Below are 10,996 nucleotides of genomic sequence, written 5' to 3'. Positions count from 1 at the left end.
TATTGTCTGCTGGGGACAGCTCTGATAGGATGGGACAGTTATGATATTGTGCAGTAATTCAGTACTCTTCATACCATCAATATATGAAAATTGATTTAGAAAATAGAGACTTTACAAAAAGATCTTTTGCTTTATAGCAAGCTTCCCTTATGCATTTAAAATGTAATTCAATTTACACTGGACCTTATGGGAAATATATAAAAAGTATAAAGCAAGAGACAGCTTAGAGAGACTGAAGAGGATGTAGGGGACTCTTCTTTGAGCAGTTATTCTTTTTCTTCTCACTTTAATCACTTTTAAAACAGCTAATCTTCTTTATTTCAATTAATTTTTAGTTTTCAACATTCACTTTCTTTTTTTTTAGAGCCAATATAAAGTGTTTTATTAGCAAATTAGGTCTTTTCACTTAAATCCCCCAGCCTTGCTTTGCCTTCTTGCTCCTCTGGCCTTGTGCTAGTGTCTAAAATGGGGCCCTTTTGAATACGAGATATCTTGGGCTTTTCTGGGCTCTGGAGAGAGGCCTGGGAGCTTACCAGCTGCTGAGATCACATGAGTACCTGTCTCTCCATCACTTGGTCTCAAAGGCCTTTGTCTTTCAGCACAAGCTCAGTCTGTCCCAGCTATCAGGAGCCTCCACTATGGACCCTCAGTCTTGAGCGCTGGCTTTCAGAGCAGCTTTGTACTTGCCAGGCATCTCTTTGGGTAAAGGCACAACGGCTGGACGGGAGACCTGTCCTTCCACTTCACAGATACATTCCTGCAGGCAATATTTTTGAGGTCCAAAATTAGCTGGGTAAGAAAGCTTCTTTTTCTCTACCTCCTCCATCTTGAGGACTTCCTCATTTTTCCCCAGGATCTTTTTGATATACCGTACAATCTCTTTGTTGTTCTTGTCCTCTACATCCACCAGAACCTATTCACCAGAATCTAAATAAAACCACATAAATGGTGATGGTGTCATGTTCTTGAAAGTCATGATCTGCACCCAGCAGTTTTTGTACTGAATCTGAGGAATGTTGAAAAACACAAATTTCCTGGCTCCCTTGCTCAGCTCCCAATGGGTGTTGTAATTCACATTCACGACCTTGACTGAGCTCTTAAACACCACGTTGCCCTGGCTCAGGCACTGCAGGGTCCAGTGGATGGGGAAGCGCCCTTGGTGGATGGGGAAGTGCCCCTTCATCAGCATCCAGGCAGCTATAGCAGCCCAACATTCACTTTCATAAGATTTTGAATTTTAAATTTTCTCCCCCTCTCTCCCCCACCCCCTCCCCAAGATGCCATGCAATCTCATACAGGCTCTACATATACATTCACATTAAACATATTTTCAAATTAGTCATGTTCTAAAGAAGAATTAGAACCAATGGGAGGAACCACAAGAAAGAAGAAAACAAAAAAAAGAGCAAATAGTATGCTTCAATTTGCATTCAGACTCCATAGTTCTGTCTCTGGATGTGGATAGCATTTTGTATCATGACTCTTTTGGAGTTGTCTTACATCCTTGCGTTTCTGAGAAGGGCTAAGTCTATCAAAGTCAGTCATCACACAATTAAAACTGTTTTTCTTAAAGCAATGGGCTGGACCTCTTGCATTCTGCTTTCTCATGTTGTTAAATGGGATGCTAGAATTCATTGGTACAAATGGCTGTCTGGATACTGACACTGACAAATTACATCTTTATTCACTGTGTTCCCTTAATTCACCTCCTCTCATCAGCACCTAGACATCTGTTATGTCCTTGATTTGCTTTCTTATGTCAGGCTTTGTTGGTAGTAAAGGAAAATATCTGGTAACTACTACAAATATTCATTCATCAAACACTTTATGAGCACCCTACATGCAAAACACTGTGATAGGCACTAAAGGAGAAACAGTACTTGCTATTAAAAACTCTATACTCTAGTAAACAATCACCAGACATTCAGTAAACATCTCATCTATTACATACGTAGTAAGTACTGTGGCCCTATGAATGTAAAGACAATGTAGTTAAATACTGGAGATTTGGGGAGGTAGGATGCTGGTATTTGAAGGAATCAGGAAGTAAGGCCCTTCATGAACATCTTCAGGAAGAAGGACTTGCTTGACTTCCTTCTCAAAAGAAGTAAGGGATTCTATGAAGTAGAATTGAGTAGAGAGAATATGATAAGAATAGGGAAGTCTATGACATGCTGTAACAACGTTACCAGCAGCTGCTATCAGGGTGTAAGGCCAATAACACCAGCACACAGGAGGGCTGCTAGCACAGGTTCTTTCATCTGCTTTTCTAAGGAAAGCAATTGTGAGGGGTTAACAATCTAATTTTAATCAAACATACATATATCATTCACTTAGTTCAGAAGAAAAAGTCAGCACCCTGAACTTCAGAGCAAATACAAACAGAAATTACAAACAGAGAAAATACAAACAGAGCAAATAACACAAATCAACAGACAGGCTTCTAGCTGTCTGACCAAAGAATTACATAGTTACCAGAGAGAGAAGCACCAACAACTGGATTTTCAAAGCCGGGGGGCTCCAGTAGCTACCCAGAGTCTGGTCTGGTCAAATCACATGACACTCTTGTAGTGAGTAAGAGCCCAAAACAAAATGCTAACCTCTGTGTTTATATACCCTGTTCAGGGTCAAAGGGCATCACAACCATGTGACTCAAACCTATGCGACCTAGGCTTTCCCTTGACATAAGCAGGTCGTCAAAGATTCCCAATTTAATCAAAGAAACCAGACTCATCAAAGGCCCTTGATTACCTAAGTGCTCCAAAAGAGAAAACAGTAAAAAAAAAATGTCCCACCCTAATTACCAATACACATGCATAAATAAACAGTATAAAAAGAATGATTAAAGAATTGTATAATAAAGTATCAAACACTAAAAACATAATAGCTACAAATGGTGCTCTGAGGGTTTCCATGAGGACAGGATTATGTCTGACTTGAGGGGGACTAAGGGAGAAGGAGGTACTTTTGAGCTGGGTTTTAAAGGGTGGATGATATTTCAAAAGATAGAGATGATGATGAGAAATGGGAGAGGGAGAATGACAAATGAATGGAATAATACAGTAGAGATATGCTAGAGGAATACCAATAAAAATCCTGCTCCTTGAGGCATGGAGGGGACACAGGTTCTTAAAGGCAGCACTGCTTAGGAGAAGGCAAGCTGTACTAGGTGTTTTGAGTTACACCAGCACATTGGTATAAGGCAACCTATCTAAGTTCAGAGAGGCTTGTCACTATTGAGTCAAGTCAACAATTATTTATTGTGTTGACTATGTGGGAGATGGCAGTGGTAGTTTGAGTTGCCTGGCACAGGTTGCCTCCCACCTCTCCCTCAGGGTGCCTGGTTGCTTCAGCTAAGCTGGCTTGCTCATTTGTAAGCGGAAGTTAATTGGCAGGCGGTAGGGATGACTGGCCCCTTCTCCATAGTAGTCGCTTCCCCAGATAATGACTGTGAGGGCCGGCCTGGAAGCAGGACCAGTGATAGCGGGAGCGGGGGGGAGCAAAGGAAGGGGAGAAGAATATTGCCTCTCCAAAGGCTCTTATGCTTATCTGCCTGTTTGTGGCAAATGGTCAATAGTTGTTAGTGGTGGCAATCAGCTACTTTGTTCAGTGCTTCATATGTTGGAATGTCTAGCATCTCTGAGATGGATCATCAGGTAGGTACAGGTAACCAAACAAGGGTAGCCAATGTAGGCTCATTCAAGGAAATCCTAGGTTCCTCTCTTGGACATCTTTAAGCAAAGCCTGGACAACCACTAGCCCAGAGCAGGAAGGTTTTTCTAGGTATGATTGGACTAGATGACAAATGAGGTCCCTGCCAACTCTGAAATTCTACATAATTTGTGTAGAATTGTGGATTGGCCTCATCTCTCTAATAATAATACTAGTGTATTATAGTGTATAGTGCAGTGTAGTGTGTGTGTGTGTGTGTGTGTGTGTGTGTATGAGAGAGACAGCAGCAGAGACACAAGAAAAGAGAGACACAGAGATGAGAGAGAGAGATATGAGAGAGAAAAGAGAAAGACAGAGAAAAAAGAGGAAAAGAAAGAGAGGAGAGGGAAAGAGAGAGAGAGAAAGAGAGAGAGAAAGAGAAGGAGGGAGGGAGAGAGAGAGGGAGGGAGGGAGAGACAGACAGACAGAGAGGGAGGAGGGAGGGAGGAAGGAAGAGAGTGACAGATAGACAGACTGAGAGAGAGGTGGTGTGAGATAGCTGGCAGTATGATGTCCATTTTTCAGATGAAGGAATTCAAGCTTGGAGAGCTGACGAGCCTTGCCCATATGACACAGCCCGGAAGGGGCAGAAGCAGATCTCAGATGCGGCTGTTTTGTCTTCAAGGCTAATGTACATTCCACTACCGCATGCTGCCTTCATGGGATCACAGAGTTGAAAGAGACCTTAGAAGTCATCAAGTCCAGCCCCCTATTCTACAGATGAGGAAATAAAGATCAGAGAGGTTAATTTTTTTGTTTTTTTTTAACTAACATTCATAAAGTGCTTCATGCCAGATAGTGTGCTAAGCACTTTACAATTATTTTTTCATATGATCCTCATAACAACCCTGGAAAGAGGGTGCTAGCATTATCCCCATTTTACAGAAGAGGAAACTGTGGCAAACAGAAGTTTAATGACATGCCCAGGGTCACAGAGCTAATAAGGGTCCAAGGTGGAATTTGAACCCATCTCTACCCAATTCTAAATACAACACTACATCCCCCAACTTAGAGTATAAATAATTGAGGGCCAACAGTCTTGTCTCAAAGGCAAGAGGAGAAAATGTTGTCACATGGAATTTAAGCAGTTCTCGTGGGACCACCAACCCATTTGGGGTCCCCATCCCCACCCCCGGCCTCTTCTTGGAGTAAAAGTTTAACTCTGGTGGGAAGAAAGAGGTGCAGCCCTGACAGCAGCCTCAGGTCAACTGAGATTTCCCAAAGTAACCACCCACACAGCTCAGGCCTACAGACCTATGTCAGTATGACATCATATCATCATTAGTCCTAAACAGAAATTCGAGGAGATTATCTGGTGCAAAACATTCCCCATCCTGTCCAATTTACATGATATTTTCTCCAGGCTTGTCGACTCACTCAACGGCAATAGCTCACTCTACTATTTTAGGTGTACAGATCTGCTTTCTCAAATTAGGCTCTGGAGCTTATCATTAACTCATCAAATCCTTCCCTGCCAGAGCTCATATAGCTTAATATTGAATTACCAAGTATTTTATTATCTCTGGTAAACATCAAATTTGCTGCAAACAGTGTGTGTTCAGTCACTGATTTGCTATGCAGAAGTTTTCATTAGTTGTTTTTATTTTCTTAGTCACAATCCTATGTAGGGTTGGATGGTTACCTGCAGGGGCCTGGCATCGCCAACAAGCAGCCAGGCTTAACAACCACAGATGCTCTTCCTATTTGTTGCCTGCCTCTGCCAATGGAAAACCTTAGAAAAGCATTTGCAGGATGAAGTGTCACTGTTCATTTTTGTTCCACCCAAGTGGCCGATAATTAGTGATGTGTTATATTACCGACCAACTCAAGTCAGTTCATTCCCCTCTCTGAATCTCCCTTTCTTCATTTATCAAGTGATGTGGTTAGACTAAGTGATCTCTGAGGTCCCATCCAGCTCTAAAACATCAGTGACTTTGGTGTTTCTAGAGTATCAGAGTCTCTAGCAGTGAAAACTAAAGCCAGTCTTTGTCTTGTCCAACCCAGTGACCAAGCCCTGTTCTTCCATCATGTGTATCCCCCTTAACTCTATGAGGGGGGATGCAATGTCACTCAAGTAAATTCTATTAAGTAGATGATTAAGCATCTTTTATAAGCAAGGTATTGCTCTGTACACTGAAGGTACAAAGATAGATATGATGCAAGCCCTGCTCTTATGGTGCTGATTCTCTCTCAACTTACTGTCTTTGTTCTCCACATGGGAAGAGCTAAGTTTTATGTTCTCCAGGTAGAAGAAACAGAGGGTCAGAAAAGGACACAGCTTTCTCCTGCCTCGACCCCAGACTGCTGGCAATGGGGCAGCTGGGGACAGGAGGAGAGAGACAGAGACAGAGAGAGAGAAAGACAGACAGAAAGAGACAAAGAGAGCAAGAGCAAGAGAGCTAAACAGTGAGTGAGAGAGAGAGAGAGAGAGAGAGAGAGAGAAAGGGAGAGGGGGGAGACAGAGAGAGAGAGGAGACAGAGAGGGAGGGAGAGAAAGAGAGAGGAGGAAGAGACAGAACAAGAGGGAAACAAAAAAGAGAGAATAAGAAAGAAAAGAGAGGAGAAAGAGAGAAAACTAGAGATAGAAGAGAAAGAATAAAACAGCGTCAGCCAGATGGAACCACCTGTAACCTGTGGATGGCTGGAGCCAAACAGAGCAAGCTAGAGATAGGAGAATCAGGAAGTTTAATTTCAAAGTGAGGGAAACAGCTTGTAAACAAGGAGGCAGATTAGACACACGCGGGGCCCTACTTTAGTGTGGCTGAACCTTGACTTATATATTTGTGGCTAGACAAAGAGTCTAGTGTGCAGTGTACTGAAGCAAGAGGCATAACAGCAACAGTGAGTCAAAGCTGTCTAGTGACAAAAAGTCCATTCATAGCAGGGCTTCATGTCTGAACCTGTTGGTGCTTGCCTGAGCTCAGTGACCATCAGTTCCAGAAGGTGAGTGCAAAGGATTGTTGTTATGCCAAGCTCAGGGCACAGCCTGCTTGCTGGGCCTTAGCTCTGAAAAACAGGGAATCTCCTAATATCTTGACATTTCCCCTTTCTGCCAAAGGGAGGGGGTCTGAAAGAATGCCTATCCTTCTGGTCAATAAAGGAGAGGCAAGTACAAGCCAAGATGCCATGAGAAGCTGGTTGGGCCAGGACAAGATGTTGAGTTGAATAGATCTTGTCTAGCCACCGCTTGCTCGCAAACAGAAAAGATGGGCCAAGAATGTAGAGGGAGAAAATGCCAACACACACTTCAGTCAGGGCCTTGGTGGTTAGGCATATAACAAAAGGGAAGAGGGGAAAATAACTAGGACAGTATACTCAGCCCTCATCCGTAACCTTGGGACAGCTGTCTCACCTGGATGCTGGCTGTTTCTGGGTCTGTACTAGACCAACCTTGAGGTCCCCAAAGAGTTCTGCCATCCACTCAGGAGCAGGGGCTTTTTTCAGTTGATCCAGAAGTCCACACCCACAAGTTTGAAAGCTGTGGGAGTAGTCAGAAGAACCTGGTAGGGGCCCTCAGAAGATATATGGGTTGAAATTGTGAGAAAACTCCTTGTATCAATCTACGGATCTGAGTTTCTGATCAGTATAACATAGGTCTTTGCTTAAGGATCTCTAAACAGCACATAGAGATGGTCCAGTTTCCCAGCCATGACTCAAAGCATGCAATAAAGTTTTCTCACAATTCCTCTCATTGTATAATTACATTAAAGCAGGTACAGATCAAACTACTTAGATGGCTCACAATGGACTAGTTTTGAGAAAGGAGATTTACACGTCACCAAGGTAACCAAGAATACTTAAACAGAAACGTCTTGAAACAAAAGACCAAAACCAAAATAGTCATCACCAATATTAATTAACATCAAGTCTCCTTGTATCCTAGTAACACACTCTCAATATCCATTTAATCAGCATATTTTGAGTCCCAGATGTCCCTAGATATCTTTTCTTGGACAATAGACATTATTCTCAGGCCAACTCTAAAGGGGGCTTTGCTTCTCTAGTTCCAAATCTAGAGGTTCCTAGATAATTTGGCTAGTAACAAGACAATGCAGTTTAGTAAATTTGGTTTTCTAATCTTGAAACTTCAGAGAATTTCAGTTCATAATTCCATTTGCTATTTCTATCCTTACCTACCCTGTATCTGATATAAGAATTCTCAAAAGTTCATGAGGGTCCAACAACTGTGTAAAATGAACTCTTCTGCCCTTTAATAGTATCAGATGGAAAAATAATTTCACTTTATTATTATCAGTACAATTTATATGTAAAATCCAATTAATCCTTAATTAATAAATCCTTAATCCAATTTTGATAACTTATTATTAAAACATACTTAAAGCCTGAATTTTCATGACAAATTTGAAAGTCAATCATACATACATATATGATTATTAGAGAAAACAGCCTAATACTATTGCTTTCTTAAAATTTTCTTTTCCACTTATTTAGAAAACTTTTAACATTATTTCTTTGTCTTATTCCTTTGTCTAATCATTTCCCCCTTAGAAGGATATCATCCCTATACTATAACTTTACCAGAGAGAGAAAGAATAAGAGAGACAAGGAAGAGAAAAAAGAGAGGAGAGAAAAAAGGAGAGGAGAGGAGAAGAGAAGAGAGGAGAAAGAGAGAGAGGGAGGGAGGGAGGGAGAGAGAGAGAGAGAGAGAGAGAGAGAGAGAGAGAGAGAGAGAGAGAGAGAGAGAAAGAGAGAGAGATTGTTGTTTTCAATTGAGGGTATTTAAAAAAGGCTCTGGGGCAGCTAGGTAGCACAGTGGATAGAGCACTAGGCCTGGAATCAGGTAGGCTCATTTTCCTGAGTACCAATCTAGTTTCAGATGCTTACTAGCTATGTGACACTAGGCAAGTCACTTAATCCTGTTTGGTTCAGTTTAAACCCCAAATGAGGTCATAAAGAGTCAGACACAGCCTAACAACAACAAAAAAGGTATTATGGAGAAAGTGACATTTTGGGTTTTCTTGGCCTTGAAGGATGAGTTGGATTTCAAGAGGAACATAGAGGTTTAAGTTACTGAAATAGAATCCAGGCATAGAAAATGGTGTAAGTAAAGGCATAGAGGTCAGAAAGTAGAAGACACATTCAAGTACAGCAAGTAGGCAATTTTGCCTAGAGCTTTAGAGAGCATGAGAAAGAAGTGAGGTTAAACAAGAGGAGAATAAATGATAGTTTGGTCCAGATTTTAGAGGGCCTTGAATGCCATCCTAAGAAATTTGTATTTATCCTTTCGGGAGTGGGGACCCATTGTAGATTTTTTGAGCAGTGGAGAAAGGAACATATTTATTAAAATATCAACCACTCATTAGTAAGTGAAATGGAGTGTAGCTGGAGACTAGAAGGAGACCTGTTGGGAGGATAGTGCAAGAGTCTAGGAGGGGTAGCGAGGGTTGGAACTATGATACTGAGAGTAGCAGAGATACTGTTGAGACAGAGTTCTAGTCAATCACAAATTCAGCCAGTCAGAGACCTGAATTCTAGCCAATCAGACACCGGCTAGGACTGTATATGAGGAGAGCTCAGAGTGTGAGAGAACCAGAATTGAAGAGGGACAAAATTGAGAGCAGCAGAACTGGGAGAAGCAGAATTGAGAGCAGCAGAACTGAGAAGTAAGTTAGGATTCATGAGTGATTGTTTACAGGAAGGCCCTAGAAGGGGGAAGGTTACAGGATGACTTGGTTCCTCGCTATAATACTATGTTATAATTTCCTCGTTGCTACATTCAGGTTGGCTTACTGGTTATGGAATATAATTACTGGTTTATCAAATTGGAGTAGCTGGTCTTGGGATTGGATCCTCTGATGTCTAAATAAGTGTTATACTTTCTCTGTCTTCTGCTTAGAGAGTTTTTCATACTTTGTGATTCCGAACCATACATGGTCATCCTCAAGGTCATGAATCTTGCCTTACTGATATACTGGATGACCCTTGGGCAAGCCACTTAACTATGTAGTCTCCCGGACAACTCAGTGAGACTATTCTAAGTTGCAGAGAAGGCACAAATATGTACTGGTAGATGAAATTCCCCAGTGGAAGCTTCCTATATGTGATGAAAGAAAAAAATGTACTAGGTACTATAGGCTGGAGATATACAAACAAAATTTTAAAAGTCCCTACCTTCAAGGAGGTTATAATCTATCCAAGAGGACTTCTTGTACATGTAGAGTTATATGCAAAATATTTACAAAATAGATGTAAAAAGTGACAAGGGGAGAAGGGGAAGAGTATGCCTTTGTACATAGGCTGTTCACTGAGTCCAAAATGTTGTAATTCAAGTGCTACTTTCTACACAAGACCTTTCCTGATCTTTTCACTTGTTAACAATTGAAATGCCCCCCCCCCCCAAAAGTAACATATTCATTTTGCATGTCTATTGTATTTATTTATGTACATGTTGTATCTTCCAGTAGAATATAAGCTTTTTGAGGGTAGGGACTGTTTGGTTTTTGTTTCTCTATCTGTAGTGTCTAGTATAGTGTCTGGAACATAGTAGGTGCTTAATAAATGGGTATTAAATTAAATCAAGTTGAATTCCTCAATATTGCTGCCCACCTAATATATCCCCCATACCCACTATTCTTCCTCCACAAAAGAACCCCATCACATGGCTTGTTTGCCCCCTTTATCAATAAACATGGCTGCCAACTTTTCTCTCATCTTGGATTTCCTTCACTCAGTTATGCCTACAGTTAAAAATACAGACTTTCACTTTCACTTCCACCTTTCTGACTCTGAAATAAGAAGCCAGAAAGCTTTGATCATACTTACAACAATCACACCTCTTTGATGGAGTAAAGCAACTGTGGTCTGCATCACAGCATAGGGGATACGGTACTTGACTTGGAATCAAACAGACATGGGTTCAAATCCTATCATTTATTAACTATGTGACTAGATACCTCAGTTTTCTCATCTTTTTGATGAGAATAAAAATAGCATCTACCTCTCTTAGCCCTTATCTCCTCATTTTTAAAATGGGGATAATGGTACCTGTAGCACTTAACTCACAAAGATGCCAGGAGGCAGAAAGGAGAGCATCTGTGTAAAGTCCTTTGCAAACCTTAAATTGCTATATAATGTCAGCTATTTTGATGATGATGTTGATAACATTTCTATGGTACGTACTACATCCCAGACACTGTGCTAAGCACTTTAACATTATTACCTCATCTAATCCTCGTAACAATCCTGGGGGATAGGTGCTATGATTATCCCCATTTTATAGCTGAGGAAATTAAGGCAAAGGGACATTAAGTGACTTGCCCACGTT

At 41.2% G+C, this 10,996-nt stretch overlaps 1 pseudogene; it reads right to left on the bottom strand.

The window, feature by feature from the left end:
• Positions 1 to 646: 646 nt before the first annotated feature.
• Positions 647 to 1,189, bottom strand: LOC118851106 (annotated as a pseudogene).
• Between the last annotated feature and the right edge of the window lie 9,807 nt (positions 1,190 to 10,996).

This window comes from Trichosurus vulpecula, chromosome 5 (genome assembly GCF_011100635.1).
Source record: "Trichosurus vulpecula isolate mTriVul1 chromosome 5, mTriVul1.pri, whole genome shotgun sequence".
NCBI classification, from domain to species: domain Eukaryota; kingdom Metazoa; phylum Chordata; class Mammalia; order Diprotodontia; family Phalangeridae; genus Trichosurus; species Trichosurus vulpecula.
The sequence above is the reverse complement of the archived record's forward strand: the minus strand, read 5'-3'. Positions and strand labels throughout refer to the sequence as shown.